General features: G+C 40.4%; 1 protein-coding gene and 1 long non-coding RNA gene across 2 annotated transcripts in view; both read right to left on the bottom strand.

Annotated features, from left to right (window-relative positions):
- The window catches only part of LOC143179926 (transcription factor kayak, isoforms A/B/F-like), a 35914-nt gene that overhangs the window by 17914 nt on the left and 996 nt on the right, over positions 1-17004 (bottom strand). The window lies entirely within an intron of this gene.
- On the bottom strand, positions 8489-11291 carry LOC143179928 (uncharacterized). Its single transcript, XR_013002047.1, has 2 exons — positions 10891-11291; positions 8489-8733 (listed from the first exon to the last, which is right to left on the bottom strand). It is a non-coding gene; the product is annotated as an uncharacterized LOC143179928 (long non-coding RNA).

Here is a 17004-nt window from a genome sequence, read left to right as displayed (position 1 = left end):
TTGTTACGCAATCTTCATTGCCAAAGATCAACAACGTTCCAAATGCTTTAAGAATTTCAGACATTGAGAATAATTATCGAAGTAAAGCAAAATTATACGGTGATTGAATTGCTTAATAATCCACGATAGAGAATGTCGATCCACCATGGCCACTCAAACCAGAAAAATTGAAATTTCTATACACCACGCATAGGGTACTCAATTTTATAGGTCATATAAGAACTTTTTCCCTTTTCCCGAAGCAGAGGTTAAACAGGCTGCCGTAAGTCAGTCAGACGGTAGTTAAACGCACAGTGCACCGACTATCCTCGACTATTCACAGAAGCAAAAGGAAGAAAATAAGGGTCGTAAACCGTGAAAGGGCTCAACGCGAACTAGAGTCACTACTGGTAGCTCTTCTTTCATATCCCATTTAAACCGTTCGACGCGGCAGCCTCTTCAGACCGCATCTAGGGCTCTTAATTGAAGTCTGGCCTTTCCTGAGCCTCGATTAACGATTACCATTGAGAACAGTGCCCCGTTGTCGGTCGCACGCCGCCTTCGCTACTGAAGAAACAACTACTCTTCGTTCCTCAAACAAACAGAACCCTCATTCCACTTCCCATTGTCTCTGAAAGTGAAAACGATCTACCCTAACCTCGCGACTGAGAACAATCGAGCCCAAAAACTGGGCGCCAATTTTTCGTCTAGAGGTCCTGCGCGACTCTTGACGATGTCCTATGCGTGGTCATTTTGTTTGTTTCCACCATGACAAGGCAGAAATGTGGGCTTGATGAGCGTAGCCAACAGTAGGAGCGTTTACTTCTTGTGGAAATACGTCAGACACCGTACGTCAAGCTCATAACGCTTGAAGCATCAGGGGAGACTGGGCTGTCAGTACTCGATAAAGGGACACAGATAAGGGACAGAGTGGCTCTGGGCGACCGTTTTTAGCATCGAACGCGGAGAACAGAGTGGCGACGCGGGCGGTTCACGATCGCGGAGGTGAACGACTCGAAGGAGAACGGGGCTTCCCCCCGTGTAATTTTGGAAATTCCCTGCACGTCACGGCCCTGTCCTCGTTTCACGCCACAGCCTAGATGTATCCGCCGCGCCAAGGTCCGTTTCGAAAGCTCCTTGTAGGTCAGTTCTATTGTTGATTCTCGATAAAAAGAAAAATGGAACTCCTTTTTAAGGTTGATTTGAGCATCCTTTGAAACGCTGTGATGCTGTTTCATCGAGAAGCAAGTGAATTTATTTATTGAAGATAAAAAGGAGCAGAAATTTTGCAAGTGTCTAGAGATGATTGTTGAAGGAAATATTTAATTTTATATATGGTGTCGGAAAGGATTAAGTGAAGGTTGAGAGTGGTTATTCTTATGATACAGATTAGATTTATATGATTGAGGATAACTTGATTAAGATATTGGAATTTTTGTGTAATGGAGTGTAGCTATAGACTGGACTTTGAAGAAGAAAAGGGAAATCAAGGTATGGGAATGGATAGCACCAAGGTTGTTAAGGATCAAGCTACGTTCTCAAGTGTGCACCACAAAACACCTTTTGTAATCGACCCTTTTAAGTACCCCAAGTGTGCTCTGTATCTCACGAGTTGCCCATATGGGAACGATAGATCTTGGATAACATTTTCCAGAGACCCCAAAGTTTTGTGAAGATCCTATCCTCGCACTTGACTCCAGTGCTTTTGATTTCTTGTGAAAGCCTTTTTCACGTGGAAACCATAGCACAGAATCTCTAGTAGAAATCTATTACAAAATAAATATATACAATTTCATTTTTGTTTCAGACGAGATCTGTGGTAACCATTGTTTCGTGACGCAAAACTATGAAGTGTTACGAAACCAATGGTTAACCTTGAGAGTGTTTAATCAACTACTTTTCACCGAGGAATGATCGATTAACTCGGATTTATTGGCGTACAATTCGCGATACGTAATTGCCAGTCTTTACTATAAAGCACTGCAATTATATTAATCGTCTTTGGAAAACTTCGAGCCTTGCGTAATTGTGGCTTAGTGGCAAAACGTTCACGAACTTCTTCTTCAATTTAAAATCGTCAAAATCTAATTTTTTTGATTTGTCACCCAGTTTATGGGAAGTTAATCGAAAATTGTATTTTCCAGTTTCCAAGACTGTTTTATTCATCGTTAAAAAACAGCTCTCTAATGTCGTTGTTAAACCTCCTAACGCAGCAGTTAAATCACAATTCGAATGATTTAGCAAAAAAATGGTTTGAGAACACGCGAGATATCGCTCGATAACCACAAGGCTGCCCTAGTGTAATGCATTCTGTTTGCAACTCGAGCCTTGAGTAATTAGATCCTTGGGTATGCGATTCACTTTGATCGAAACTTGTACTTTGACTGCTACACTTTACAAACTAGTAGAGTAATCCTTACAGATAGTACTAGTCGGTCATTAAGTTAATTTCATGTAAATTCATTCTGCAACTATAACATTTTCAGTACACTTTTTTTTTTTTTTAAATTTGAGGTTGAAATATCTTTTTTTATGTGTTAAATGCTGCATCAATATTTATGCAGTGAATATTATAGCATAATACCTGTACAATACCTAGGTTACTATCCTATTACTTCCTCTACTTTGTGACCTTAACTATTACACGATTGCAGATTTTATACAAGTGCACTATAGTTATGCATAATTCGAATGCAAAGAAGGCAATTCGCGCTCACGTAAAAAAGAGGAAAAATCAGTCACAAAGGTTAATCGTACCTGTTAATGATAAGGTTAATACACTATTTAGTATAATCAGCGGGTTTGTGTAGTTTCCAAGAAATCTTGGAAATCGAGCTAAACACCACAAACAAGGACAGAGATACTGCATTATTTATTACAGTAATATTCGTAACAATCCACATAACATGAAGTTATTTAAGCATGGAGTAACTCAATCATAAGCTAACCGCTTTGAGCACTATGTATGCGTGCGTTGACCTATCAATCAACTTGGAACTCCCTCTAATTGACAAATAGTAACATGGAACAGTAATAACGAAAATAAATGACAATGATTTATGTCGATGGTAATATAATCCAAATCTCAACTCTAGCCACTCTCGTACCTCCTGTGCTTCCAACTTTTTTAATTAACAGAACAGTGGACCATCCATTTGCATCACTTTGTTAGAACAGATGGGTGTGCCTATTACAAAAACCAAAATAGGTAGTATATATCAAATCATTCATTTACCATCAATTCTCTAACACAGACTTATATCTCACATTTTCGATTTTTTAAGAGACAAGCTCCTTCAATCTAGTGCTATTCTCAATTCACAGATTCTACTCAAATACTATTCTACTCGTATTCTACTCAGATTCGACTTAATTCAAATTGGAAACTGGTGCCTAAGTAAAGGCACCAGAGTTTTTGTTTCAATTTTTTTCAAAATATTAGTTACATCTTTTGCCTTACAGCCACCCAATTTCTGAATATTCGACTGCTGTCCCCTCAAACGGTCCATTTTCTACTTCACTTATGCAGAATATGTACCATTTTCCACTTCACTTATGCAAAATATGCACACCACGAGCCTGACCGCGCGCCATTCACTCGTTTGAGCCAGCGGTCATGGTGGCACGTGCAAGGTGAGGACGTTAAGGACGAAGGATGAGGAAGGTAGGAGGGAAAAAAAGAACACAGGCGTAAAAGAAAACGCTCCGGAGGGCAGAACGGTCCGTGAATTCCTGGCCGGTGACGCAATCGCGCAGGCATTTCCGACTGGTTGCACTTCGGCAGCTACTCCGATATGAGAATACCTACATAATCGTGTACATAATGCGACCAAGTCCTCTCGCACACGCACGCGCTTCTTTCTCTTCGTTTCCCCTTTCTCCTGTTCCATCCGTCCGCTGCTTTCTGCGCAACAGTTCCAATCTAACACGCGATACCTTGCTTTTCCTTTAGGGATACCAGCAAGCGACCGAGGTCGCGATGAATGACGAACCAAGGTGACGTCGGAGGACTACACTGTTCCACTTCGTTTTTTCTTTGTGCAAACCGAGGAATATCATGTTGGAACGTGTTATTAAGATTCTTCAGCGGAGGATGAATTATCGGGGGCCTTTAGAATTCGGATGGACCTGGGTAATGCTCTGCTTCCGGTTCTTTTTTAGTGGGTAATGGAATGCAGCAGGTAGACGTTATTTGAATTCTAAAAGGGGTATGTATTACACTGTGGTAGAATTATACCGCACATGGAGAGGAATTCTGCTAACCTTAAAGACTTTTGTAGATGCTACAGATATTTTTTAGATTGTTTAGTACCTCTCGATAAAGGGGAAGAAAAAATGACAGAAAATTTCAGAAAATGGGATCTTAAAAAGCTAAACAATTAATATACAAAATTTTGAAGCAAAAATTCTAATCACTTGGGTACCTCTAGACTAAAAAGTCAAATTACCAGTTACCAAAAAATCCAAAATCACTTCGCAATAAATCCCTCGACTACCATTCTCTACTAGCATCACAATTATCGACCCCATTACCAAATAAGTTATCAAAGATTTCATCTTGAAGCGTTCCTCCAAACCCCAAATCAAATCGAATTATGAAGACTGCTCATACACACAAGACTCTCCTCCAAGCTTCCGTACCACCCTGAACAGAAGCATAATTTGGACCCTAGTACAATCTCGAATACATTAGACGACAATGAAGCACGTCTAATACCTCGGCACGGTTCATGACGCCCTTTGTGGTCCAGCTGCGAGACACGGAGGGCCACAGGAATAACAGTTTCACGAAATTAAACACGTACGTCCCACGTATCGGCGTCGGTCGAAAAGAAAGGGCCCACGCAGGGTTCCATGACCCCTGAAACGAGCAGTCCCCTTTCATAGGGGCGAAACGTCACCCTGAATAGCTGGAGCACTTTATCACGCCATCTCGGAGGAGGACTTCTTTGAATTCGAATCACCAGAGGGACATGCCACCGCCTCGTGGACCTGATACCTCGTTTCTCGAGCACCTTCACCGAGAAGAATGCATCAGTCTGAATGAAGAGACGAGTCCTCTTTAACCAGTGACCCCCGGAAATCAATTTCGAATGGTCAGGGGGGTTCGTAAGACGAACGAGCTGGGCTGATTGTGTGAGCCCTCGAATACACTCTCTTTTGAATTCACGTGGCAGAGATATGATAGAACGTTAAATATTTTTCATGAGGAACGTTTCGTGACGTGGAAAATATTGACTCGCGCGAGGAGCCTCGGTCGTGGATCGACTTCGAGGAATGTTAATACTACGAATTTGTTAGGGTATCAGAGCTGGGAGCTGCATACGCATGTGAACGTGTTTGCCATAACGTTTGGATCTTTGAAGAGATAATGCTGAAACTGAGTTTGTCAGTTTCTCTGACCGGACAAGAACCAACACCACTGTGTTCCCGCGTAAGAGTACGTTGTATGCGCGCTATCGACTACGCTTGTCCTTGGATTGAGGAAACTCGCCCTGGTTGGCTACGATAATTTAGATAAAACACTGTCGTTTATCAAGTTCTGACTCTGCCAGTATTTTTCTGGATATTAGCGACGATTCTTTAAAAAAGGTGGGAAATAAAAAATGTGGAATTCTATAAATATACGCAGAGTAGGATTCAAAATATTATAGAAATATAAAATGTTTTTGGAAGACCAACAGTGACAAGCCTTGAGCAATATGTAGAAAATTAGAGAATAAATATTTTTCTATCGACCTACTAATTATTATCTATAGTGAAGTCATTGTTCAGTATGAACTCATGACTCATTACCAATAATTAGTTTGTGCAGTATAAAGCAGCACGTGACCTCAAATAAAAGAATACAGTGTTTGAGTCCTCATTACAGGCTCAGGATTTTGAAACCAACTTATACTGATAGTCCAACTCAATTTTACCAAAAATGTGACAGTGTATAACAAGCACAACTTGAATGCTCTAAATAATTTCACAATATAGTAACTGTAACAACGAGCTTACAACAATGAAGTATTAAAATACCAAAATTAGCGAGCGTAATTATGAATTCACAGAATAGTTCAGAAAACCATAAAAAAGTATTCACAATAAATTACTTCCTATTAAAAAATGAATCTCATTTACTAAAAAGTCTCTTCAAAATTTCCCATCGTTAATTGAAAGTGTTCTACTGTATCTCCTGTAAGAGCCTCAAAAAGTTGCGTAGAGTGGTCAGATGTCGCAATCGGCCAAGGGGAAAATCCCCAGCAGTCGATCGTCGAGGAGGCAAAGCAGGATCCTACGAAAGCGTAAAGCCGAAGAGGTTCGCCAGCGGTTCGAGGCATTCTCGAGGGGAAAGTGTTAACGTATTGACGTCACTCGTACGCAAGATATCTTTCCGTGGAATCGACCTCCTTTCGAGGTCGACTACACCGGATTACCAGCCTCGACTATCCACACGAACGACCAGAAAAAAGCCGATCTTTAGCGCTCGTAGAAGCCATATAGTCTCTCGAGGGCGGCGAGCTTAGCCTGACCAATTCGCAATAATTCGTCCGTACGAAAGGATTTCCATTGTGAAACGTCTCTGTGCAGCCACGTATTAAAGCCGATTTCGCAATTCCGCGATTCCTTTTATCTGCGCGCTGCAGAAAAATACGATCGTATAATCCTTGCGTCGATTAGATTCCTCGATTCTCGAGATCTCTCTACAACGCGAGGAACGCAAGGTATACCAGTTGCTAACGATCGTTCGGCGAATCTACATTCCCGTGTAAATTGCAAACTTCATGATTAGAAGCGATATTGTTGATGGTCGTGGACGAGAAAAGGGGTGGAGGGCTTAGTGAAGAGGATTGGCAATTAGGAGAGTTCAGGTAATAACTGTATTATCTGAAGAAGAGATCTAAAAAGGTTTCTTAAGTGAGGTTTAGTGGGATTGTACATTGGGATTGTAGTGGGATTGACTGTACTATAAGTACAGTCAAAAATTTGTAGAACCAATCGTAAAGTTTCGTGTGATTCCATTCGTCCGATTGACGATGCGCATGTGCCAACAGCGCAGGACTCCCCCGATCAGCTGTACTACAGTCAACCCTCCTATAACGCGATTAATTCGTACCGCGTTATAAGAAACTCAGAATTAGCGTAAATAATAATAATTCGAACCGTGATGACGACGTGCGTGCATGAAAAGAGGGGAATTCCCCATTAAATTCAACCATAAAAGTGTACACATTATCAAGACTATAATATTAGGCGTTATGAGAGTACCGTGTTATAGGAGGTTTTACTGTATTTGAATTTTCGCGCCTAAATTTTGAAAGAATCCTAACTCAAATGGTTCGTAAAAATGAAAAGAAAATTTGTATTACCACGTTCAATTCTATCCTTGAAATTCATCTTAGACATGAAATTACCATGGTAATACTGAATCATGATTCAACAAAAAGTGAAATCGTAACCTTTAACACGATAACCAGTAACAGCACGCCTCAATAAGGAAAACACTTAATTAACTCGCGTGACACCGGATGTGGATTGCTCACTGTTCGAGGAACTCCGAATGTTTCTCGGAGGCGAAGAAAAAAAAATGAACGAGCCGCGGATCTAGTTATGACAGTCATCGAATGCAGTTACGTACACACGCGATCGTGGCTCCTCGGTATTTTCTCGGTATTCTGGCGTGTCTCACGGGAGAGCAACGCGTAATCGACATGTTTACGAGGCGTCGCGAATAATAATGGCGAGCAATCTCGCGTGTCGCGACGGCAACCTGCGCACGCGACACGTGCGTGGATTTTCATTCATAAATCGCTGGGCAAAACTACGCTCAATGACTCATCCATCTTGGGTGCGCGCGTACACGGTACATGCTTCGGCTGAGGTAAGTCTCGCGAAAATAAAAGTAGATAACTATCATTACGCGTTTTATGCAAATCACGGAGGGTGTTGGTCTTCCAGCGACTGCGTCGATGCAGATGCAAATTTTCCGCGGAAACCGGAAGCAGGATACTGTGAAGGATTTTTAGCGGATCTTTCGCGAAAATAGCTGGGTATGAAAGAAATACTAATTGGTTTTTAAATGCAGTATTCATTCAAGAACTCGTTACTTGAATTAGGGAAAAACGTACAATATTGTCAGATTCTTTAAACAAATTTTAAAATACACTTTGTGTACGAACTATCCTAACTTTTTTCCTATTTTTCATGACTATCAAGTCGCTTACTTCTTTCGCTTCATTGCGTGGAATAATTTATCACTCCTAACAGAAACATCTGACAGTATTCTTCATGTTTATACAACCTATTACACTTTGTAACTTTTTTTTTATAGCACTTTTTTACACTTTGAAAGAAATAGAATTAATTCCAATGGAAAAATAACATCCAACGTATGAATACAGATAAAAAGAGTCAGACAGGAAAAATAAGATTATCCCTTGGAACATTGAAGACCACCCATGCATATGTAGATTTCCACATTGTACTGTGAGAAGAACGTAAGACAAAGAAAATGAAGAGTCTTCCTTATGGTGCTCCGGAGGCCAAGAGGCAGGATGACACCTCTTGCCTTATGACCTGTACATATTGCTCCCGCTAAACTTAACCCTGCCTTCGTTTAACTAAACCCTCTAATTGGTGGGTTAACGAGCGTTAACTCCAGGCTTCCTGTCAGATTTAACTGTTTTTCTTCGGTATCGCGTGCACAAAGAATTCTTGAATTTCGCAGGGTGAAGGCATTTCGCGAACCGCCCAGTTCAATGACTCGTTCTGCTCCAAACAATTGAATCAACACTTGTGGATTATTGAGAGGTGTAAACCACCCACGACGAACGAAAAATGTGGCATGCTCTTAATAGTTTTTACTCAAAATGATAGACAAATTAATAAAATGTATTAAGAGGCAAAAATCCTTATAGAAAAATTAGAAGCCCTAGGATCCTTTAATTATTTTAATCTGTATAATAACTATAATTGAGGTACATACTTCGAAGTCCTGATACTCTATGAAATACGAAATAAAATAATTTCTTGCAATAGAATAGTTTTAGCAATTTCTTGTGGTCATTATACGGGCATAATTCGTCGAATTGAAGCTTATCTTGCAGCAAGTAACGTCAGAAGTCATTTAGCTAAAAGCCAAAACGAGATTCGCGAGAATGTAGAGGCTTAATGACTTTGAGTCGTCGAAAGTCTGCTACCTTCGAAGCAACGTAAAACCACTTATGTAATGGCCTGTAATAAACACAGGCTTTCAAGAGTTTCCTCTATTCTGTGAAGGGAAAATGCGATTGACTCGAAACTTCGATAAGTAAACAGAACACTCTCATGGAGTTTAACAATACTTTCCCCGAAGAGCTATCTATTGTACATAAACTTGTTTTTTACGAACCAAATAAGAAAAGCTTAATAAGTTTTTCCAAACACAATTAGAAGTACAATATTTACTTGCTGCAAACTCGAGATTCTGTACAAGTAAAGGATTTATGGGAAAAAGAAAATATCCCTGATTAATTTAGATGTCAATAACTCACTTCTATCGCTGCAGAAGTGAGATCGAAAGAAAGTGAGAAAGTGATTCCAACAAATAAAGGATATAGCGACGAGATTATAACCAGAAAATACATTCTGGTTAAATAAATCAAAATAACCATAAACAACTATATTTTATCTTCTATCAATAAGATTATTAACCCTAAATTAGCAAAGACTTTCTCATAAATTTTAATTTCAATTTTAATATCCCAAACTCTAACAAGTGTTTTTAAAAACGAAACTGAATTCAGAGAAATCAAAGCGTGAGATAAATCTAAAAATTCGATAGGTGAGAAGATTAAGGGTTTAACACGATAACGATGTTTCTTAGAAGTTTGAGCGAAGACGTCACCGCCAACGCGACCTCAATTATTATACATGTATGTACAGCTCAATTGTGCGCACTATCACTATCTAACACCCTCTCTGTTTGCTCAATTTTCAATCACCACTTTCAATATCGCCTCTCATGCTCAAGTCCTTCGAAACGAAAAACCAAAAAATTCGTTTGAATTCACTACTAGGTTTGCATATTCATAGATGAATTAGACTAAAAGTTTAGTTTTCGTTTATATGTTATATTTCTATACCCGAGAGCCAGACTAACCCAAGTCCATTTCTATTATTTTTCAGAAGAGCCGAAAAACAAATGCGATTACCTATTTCTTAGCATAGTATTTGAAGCAGTTTATACTACTAAATTTCCTACACTTGTAACTTAACTAAATTCCTATTATTCTACTAAAATGAAGAAAAAGCAATAAGATTCTATAAAAAAAACTTAATTTCGAAAAAAATGAACTTGGGTTACTCTAAATCTGAGGTACAGATTTTATATCGTCCAGTTTATGGAAAGTTATAATTATCAGAGAGACTTATGTATATTATTATTTTCCATGTATGAGTGAATCTAATTTTTAGTTATTTTACCTCATGCATATATTGTATTAAGCATAGATTGAAAATATAAGAATTGTATAGAGAGGAGTCCTTTGTATTTCTGTAACTGAATAAAAGTTCTATCTACCTATCTATCGTTAGAGTCTACCGGAAATCCTATCGCAGAACAGCTACTATTAACCCCAACGAAATGACAATAAATCAATTCCCTCTATGTAATCGGAACTAAACTACTCCCCCACGAACTACGGCCAAGTTCACGGGTACCAGTCTCGAATATCGACCGACCTTCGACCGTGACACCTGGACAGCGTGCGCACAATCGACGTTTCGTTCATATCGATTCGAGGAAACGCTACCAGTCGTCTCGCCACGCTGTGGCACGCTTCGAAATTAGAATATTCAACGACAGAGAACCAGACACGCTCTATCAGTCGCACCGCTAAAACCATCGATATTTAAAAAAAAAAAAAAAAAAAAATATTCTCTTACCATAGCCTTCTCCTCTTTAGTCAGCTGCCATGGCTCATAGAGATTCGAGGTCGGAGGATACATCGAGAACATCGTGTAACTGTGATCCTCGACAATCGTGTCGTAGAAGCCTCCGTTAGGTACACGTTGCGTCATCTGTGAGCGGGTACTTTGAAAACGTCACTCGAAAAATCTCCCCGAACAGGAAAGTCCCGCCGAGAAATGACCAAGAGCGCGAGATGGACTGCACTTGCGAAGGTTGGACAGAGTTTCCTTCGCCGATGGACACGTATCTCCGAATGTGCACAAGAATTCGAGAGATCTGACAGAAAGAGTCGCCTCGACTTTTCGACACTGTCACGTACGGTACCGACTGTCCACGCGAGCACGCGGTGCAACGTGATCGAGATGCGCTGCGCGTGCTTACGTATCCCAACTGAGCCCGCCAATGTGACTGGGAAACTATATAGAAAGACAGCCGCTCGGCCCCCCACCAATCGCCGCAGCGCGAGCACCGCGTGACGTCATCGCCATCTTGATTGCTGATTCGCGCGATAGCGCGCGGCCAATCAACACGCCCCGTGCACCGCCGAGGCTGCTCGTGGCAGAGGCGCGATCGCTGCTTTACCCACGGAATCGGGGAACGCAGAACTGGATCCCCTTTTCCAGGTAGACGATCGCTAAAGCGGTCGTTAACTTGCATAATTTCGCTAATGAATTGGTAATCGAGGGAATCCGCTAATGAGAAATATTAATGGTTAGATTTATCTCGTGTCCTCGTTGCCCTGAAAATTGTCGATAGATTAGTGCCTAACCGCGTACGTTCTGGCGTGCGTTCTAGCGAATTATTTGAACGATCGCGCAGCGAACGCCCATGGGCGCTTAGGATTGCGGCTAATGCTTCGTGGTTGGCAATTTTTGTACACATTGGAAATCAGCTTAACGAAGTATCGATTATGAATGTGTTCGGTTTTATGCGATTGCATGATTAATGAACTGCTAAGCCTGGTAATTACTTTGCAATAATCCCTTGCGTTAAAGAGCTGCACTAGGTTAGATAAATGAAATGTAGTGGTGGTAAAAAATATTACGTCAGAGGTTATGAGTAATGGGCTGGTGAATACTTTCTAACGTTTTTTGAAGTAACGAGGATTATATAGAAATTATTGTGGTAGGTATTCGGGTACAATAGGATAACGACTATCTACAAAATCAGTGGATTCAAAAGCGAAGCTTCTTTTTGACAGACAAGGATCCTACCTTTTCGTATAATTTTCAATCGTAATGTTAGCACCTTCGCTGCCGATCTGAAACGTGTGTGTATCCCAAACTGCCAATAACAGAGCTGCCATTGAATAAACATAGATCCCTCACGCGATGGTGCGTGATCGGTAACTTGATAAAACTCCTTACCACGCATTACCGCGTAATCGGCAGCGAAGATACTGTGAAAAGTGCACGAGTCAGACTCGTCAAAGTATGCCAAGAGGTTAAATCTGTGGTTATGAGACAACGCGTTTCAAGTTTCCAGCTTCAATACTGTCTTATGAACTTATCTCTTCTCGAACTCTTACTTTTACGTGAAAATATTCTTTTAATCCCTTTTCTTTTTTCTGAAAATACAATACTCTAGACCTCAATAAGGTCTCAACTCTAATTTTCAGAACATGTGAAATAAGTCGTTTTGTTTTACAGCCACAGAAATATATAGTCTTGTGCTCCAACAAAAATGTGTCTACTACTAATTTAATTAATCATAAATGTAGAAGAAAGACGTAAACCCAACCAGATCAAATTACGAGGAACGCATTTATGTGATGCGTTAGGTAGAGCATAAGATTTTTTGGCCAATACTACGAGGTAAACACGATGCATAGAGCACTGGAAGCATGTCAAGGAATTACTCAGAGGGGATTTGGCCCGTAACGCGTGCAAGCTCGACTCCCAAGAGTCCCAAGCCTCCTCTCATTATTTCTTCGCTTTTTACACGCGTCCAACGTAACGACGCCGTATGCAAATTTCGTATTCTTGGCGCGCGCGCGCGCACAGGCGCAGGGAAACGGTTCCGAAAATAGAAAAAAATTAATGTGACACGTTGAGAGGCTATCGTCGCGAGAAATCATCTGTCTCGTGTATTACTCGGAGGCTCTCACTATTTCGGTACCGGGAATTCCCTCGTGTGCAGCCATCGCTCTTTGTTCTCCGTTTCGATGCATACAAACACAAGTAAGTGTGTGTGTGCACGTGCAACGAACTCGTCGCGACTCTGCCAGTCCGGTGCAACGTACGTGTGAACGCACTTTGCCCAAGAATAATAATAAAAAAAAAAAAGAAAAGAAAAAAAGGAGAAGATGGCCACGATCGTTATTGTCGAGTTTATCGAGCACGAATGGGAATTAAAAGCTATTCTCGGAAAGAAGGTACTGAGTCGACGTTCTCGTAAAATTTCATAATTGCTTCTAAATTGGTAAATACGTATTTTGGAAACTCCGCAGCAAATACTGCAGAACTGTTTGTATTACTCTAAACTCACGTGCGCGATGAGTTAAATAAAATAGATTGTTTAAATGTTTACTAAAAATTCTTCAATCTCTCTTCTACCTCTAAATTGAAATTTCGATATTTCTGAAAATAAAATTTACTAGTTAACGCAATACTTTACAACGTTTCATGCAATACTTGTTTGTTTTCGAAACAAGTGCAGCCCTCATTGACCGTCATTATTAGCGCCATATTTCTAACAGGTATATCCGGAGTATCGGCTAGAGGATTATGATTTACGACCTTGTTTTGCAAAGAGTGCAGCAGAACAGAAACAGCCCTTCGACGCGTGCAAAGCGTGAAAATATAATCAGTTACTTGAGCTACCTAAAGTCCACTCGGGAAACTCTACAGACCCTACCAGAATTTATGACCTTGTTTTGATGGAACTCCTCAAAGAGAGGTAAAATGTCAATACAGTGATTCATGCATCCTAGCTGCAGGAGCTCTATCCACTGTAAACCTATGTCGAGAAAAACAATTTTTTGCCTCTTACGAAATATCCGAAGCCCTTGTATTCCGCTAACAAACAAATTTCAGGGTAATTTCGTCAGAGAAATCGGTGCAATTACATCAAGCAGAGTCTCTTACGTCGATGAATTACTTTTTAATTACCCGTCGAAGGTCGAGTTACAGCTGAACGCCAAAACCGTGGCGAGTTAATTGCTCAAACAACAGTGACTGAAAATGGGAAAAAGATAAACTGAAAACCATTTGGAAACTCAAAGCAAGGGAAGTCTTAATTATCTGGTCACGTAGCGAGGAAAATCAGGGTTGCCACTGTTAGAACGCCATGGTGACCACAATGAGGCAGAAAATCGAAACATTTAAGATATGGCTAATGGCTTTGTTCTTTCCCCCTTTGTTCTCCAAAAGAGACATTTTAATGAGCACACGACCAAGTTGGGGTTAATCGAATGTTTGTGGGTAAAGCAAGAGCACGCGTGGTACGCGCGTCGCATGACAATGCTCGCCGAAAACCTATCGAGGGAAAGTCGGGAGCCTTGATCCTACCTTTCTGTCATCGAGTAAAATTTAAACCACCGACGACGAGGTGATTCTGAATATTCAAAGAGGAATAAGCAATCGAACGAGCCGCCAGTGAATCAGTCGGGTCTTTCCTTTAGAAATCAAAGGATCGGCGCGCTTTTACTCTCGGCAGGAATAAAAACCACAGGCGCGCGTGTGTATTGTCGAGGATAAAGGAGACAATAGACGAGGGAAGACTGGGGATGAAGACTGCCTCCGTGACTTTGCTGACGATCGCGGGCTTACGATTTCCTACTGTGTATTTACGAGTTTTCGCTGTCTTTGAGATAGAGCCTCGAGAAATGGGGGAAAACTGGGAAGAAACTTTCTCATGGCTTCTGGGCGGGGCAGAAAGTGTTCGAAACTTCAGTGTGGTCTTCTGGAAAGTTTTTATTGGACTGTTGGATAAGATTATAGTCAAGAAAAGGGAGACTTATTTTATGATACTCATTGTAAGTGAAGTGTTTGACTATTCAAACTTTTCCCAGGCAGAATTGACTTGTTATTCACTCATGACACGATAGAAGTACACACAACAGAATAAACTAAAAGAACTCTAGAAATTCTAGAGGAAACTATGTGTTTATAGTCGATGGAGCATTGTATGTACCAAACTTTTCTTATGAGTACTTCGTTTTCTCTATACAGTGTCTTGTTTAAGTATAAACAGTGGAATATCTCACGAGAAGTCCAAGTTACGAAAAAATGTTACAAAAGTTATCTGGTATGATTGGACGCATCGCTTGGTAATATCTTTTCATAGAAACACCTTTTACAAGAATCTTTCTTTCATAACTTCAATCGTCTGCGAGATATTACGCAGCTTACACTTAAACCGAACACCCTGTACATTAAAAAATGTTCATGCCGCACAGCCATTAGACCTCCCTCACCCTCGGTCAATGTTTCTCTCCGTTGTCCCTAATATTTGCATTTTATCGGTCGATTTCTTCGTCTGAACCCTACCGTTAATGGCAACAGAGATAATTAGGTGACAACAGCTGGCTCGGCCAGCTATCTGCTCATAACATTAATGCTGCGCAGTATTACGATCTATAGCAGCGCGCGCGAAACACGTGTGGTTGTTTTCTCTTTCGCGTGTGTGCACGTGTCGAGGCTCGGCTGTGTGGTTCGCGTGTCGGCGCAACCGCGCGTGTTTTTAAATGACCGCGCGCCGTCACGGGTCGACCGTGGTACGGGTTTCTTTTCTAAAACAGCTGTTGGGGACAGCAGAAGCCATGCCAGTCGAATTGCTAGATCAATACCATCGTCCGCCACAGAATTTCTACGTAAGGGGAGACTTGGTCGACGGGGGAGCGCGTTAAACCCTCCCCCTCGTTGTCCATAGAGTACTCTACACCCTGCCTCAAGGTTCTTTATCTTCTTATTCTCGATTTAGCCAATCTCACGGTTACGTACGATCCTCTTTCCTTGTACGTACATTCTTTGACGCAATCGTCGATAAAAATGCGCGCTGAATATTATTTTTGTATTAATGAACGTATGAGAAATTACGCGACTGAGGAATATGGAAATCGGCGTAATCGTTTGATTTTAACGAGCGTTCGACGTCAGCGGAGAAGACCGCGACTGGCACATATTTCTTTGAGCGAGATCGATTAATTCTGTTTTTAAGGAAACTGTGAAGTTTTAATTTCGTTGCAAATATTGATGGATATTTTTCATATTGAATGCTAACCTACGGTAATGGTAACCTACGGGTGAAATCTATGCATATGGAAAATTGTCGGACCTCAAAATTCTGACGACATTACGCGTGAGTATTCGACTATATAATAATGTTAAATAAATTGTTCAAAAAGTGATGATTTCTATGTACCAAATATAGGCACTATTTTTTAAATTTCTTCATTTAGTAGATATATTCAATAATTTCTTAGGATTCGTCATAAAATATGTTATTAAATTTCACATTTTACATAAAACATGTAATTTCACAGGAGTACTTCTTTTTCCAGCAAGTGGCGATAATTCATTTCATTATCAGCTTTCGAAATGAAAGCTTATGCATTTCCAATGCTCAAAATTAAACAAAACTTTATTAAATTATGTAGAAAGATATATTATCGGAATTAACACTAAAAAAGTATACTCTTTTACATTTCTTGGATTATAAGTTTCCTTAAAAATTGAGCTCCTGCCATATCACGAATTGATAATTTTGGAATTAATACATATTTGTGATAACTGATAAGTAAAAATAAGCCAATGCACAATAAATAGCATAGGACAACACCCTGTATCTAATCTTCTATATCCCACCACTCCTGTTTCTTAAATGAACACACCCCTCTTACAAAATGCTTTTTTCATTCTGTACACATTTTTATGTATCAAAGAGTAACTCTGTAAACACATTGTAACAATGTACCGTGGTAAACGATCATTGATCCGCGTAGATCAGTGAATGGAGGCTCTCGCGTAACGCAGCGTCTCATTGGTCAACTCCGTAGTAACTCGGAAGTTTATTGGCGATACTTACGCACACAGTGCGCCTTAAATGGGTACCCACGGCTAGTTGGGGCCAGAATGAAAGTTGTTTAT

The sequence above is a fragment of the Calliopsis andreniformis genome, chromosome 5 (assembly GCF_051401765.1).
Source record: "Calliopsis andreniformis isolate RMS-2024a chromosome 5, iyCalAndr_principal, whole genome shotgun sequence".
NCBI classification, from domain to species: Eukaryota; Metazoa; Arthropoda; class Insecta; order Hymenoptera; family Andrenidae; genus Calliopsis; species Calliopsis andreniformis.
The sequence above is the reverse complement of the archived record's forward strand: the minus strand, read 5'-3'. Positions and strand labels throughout refer to the sequence as shown.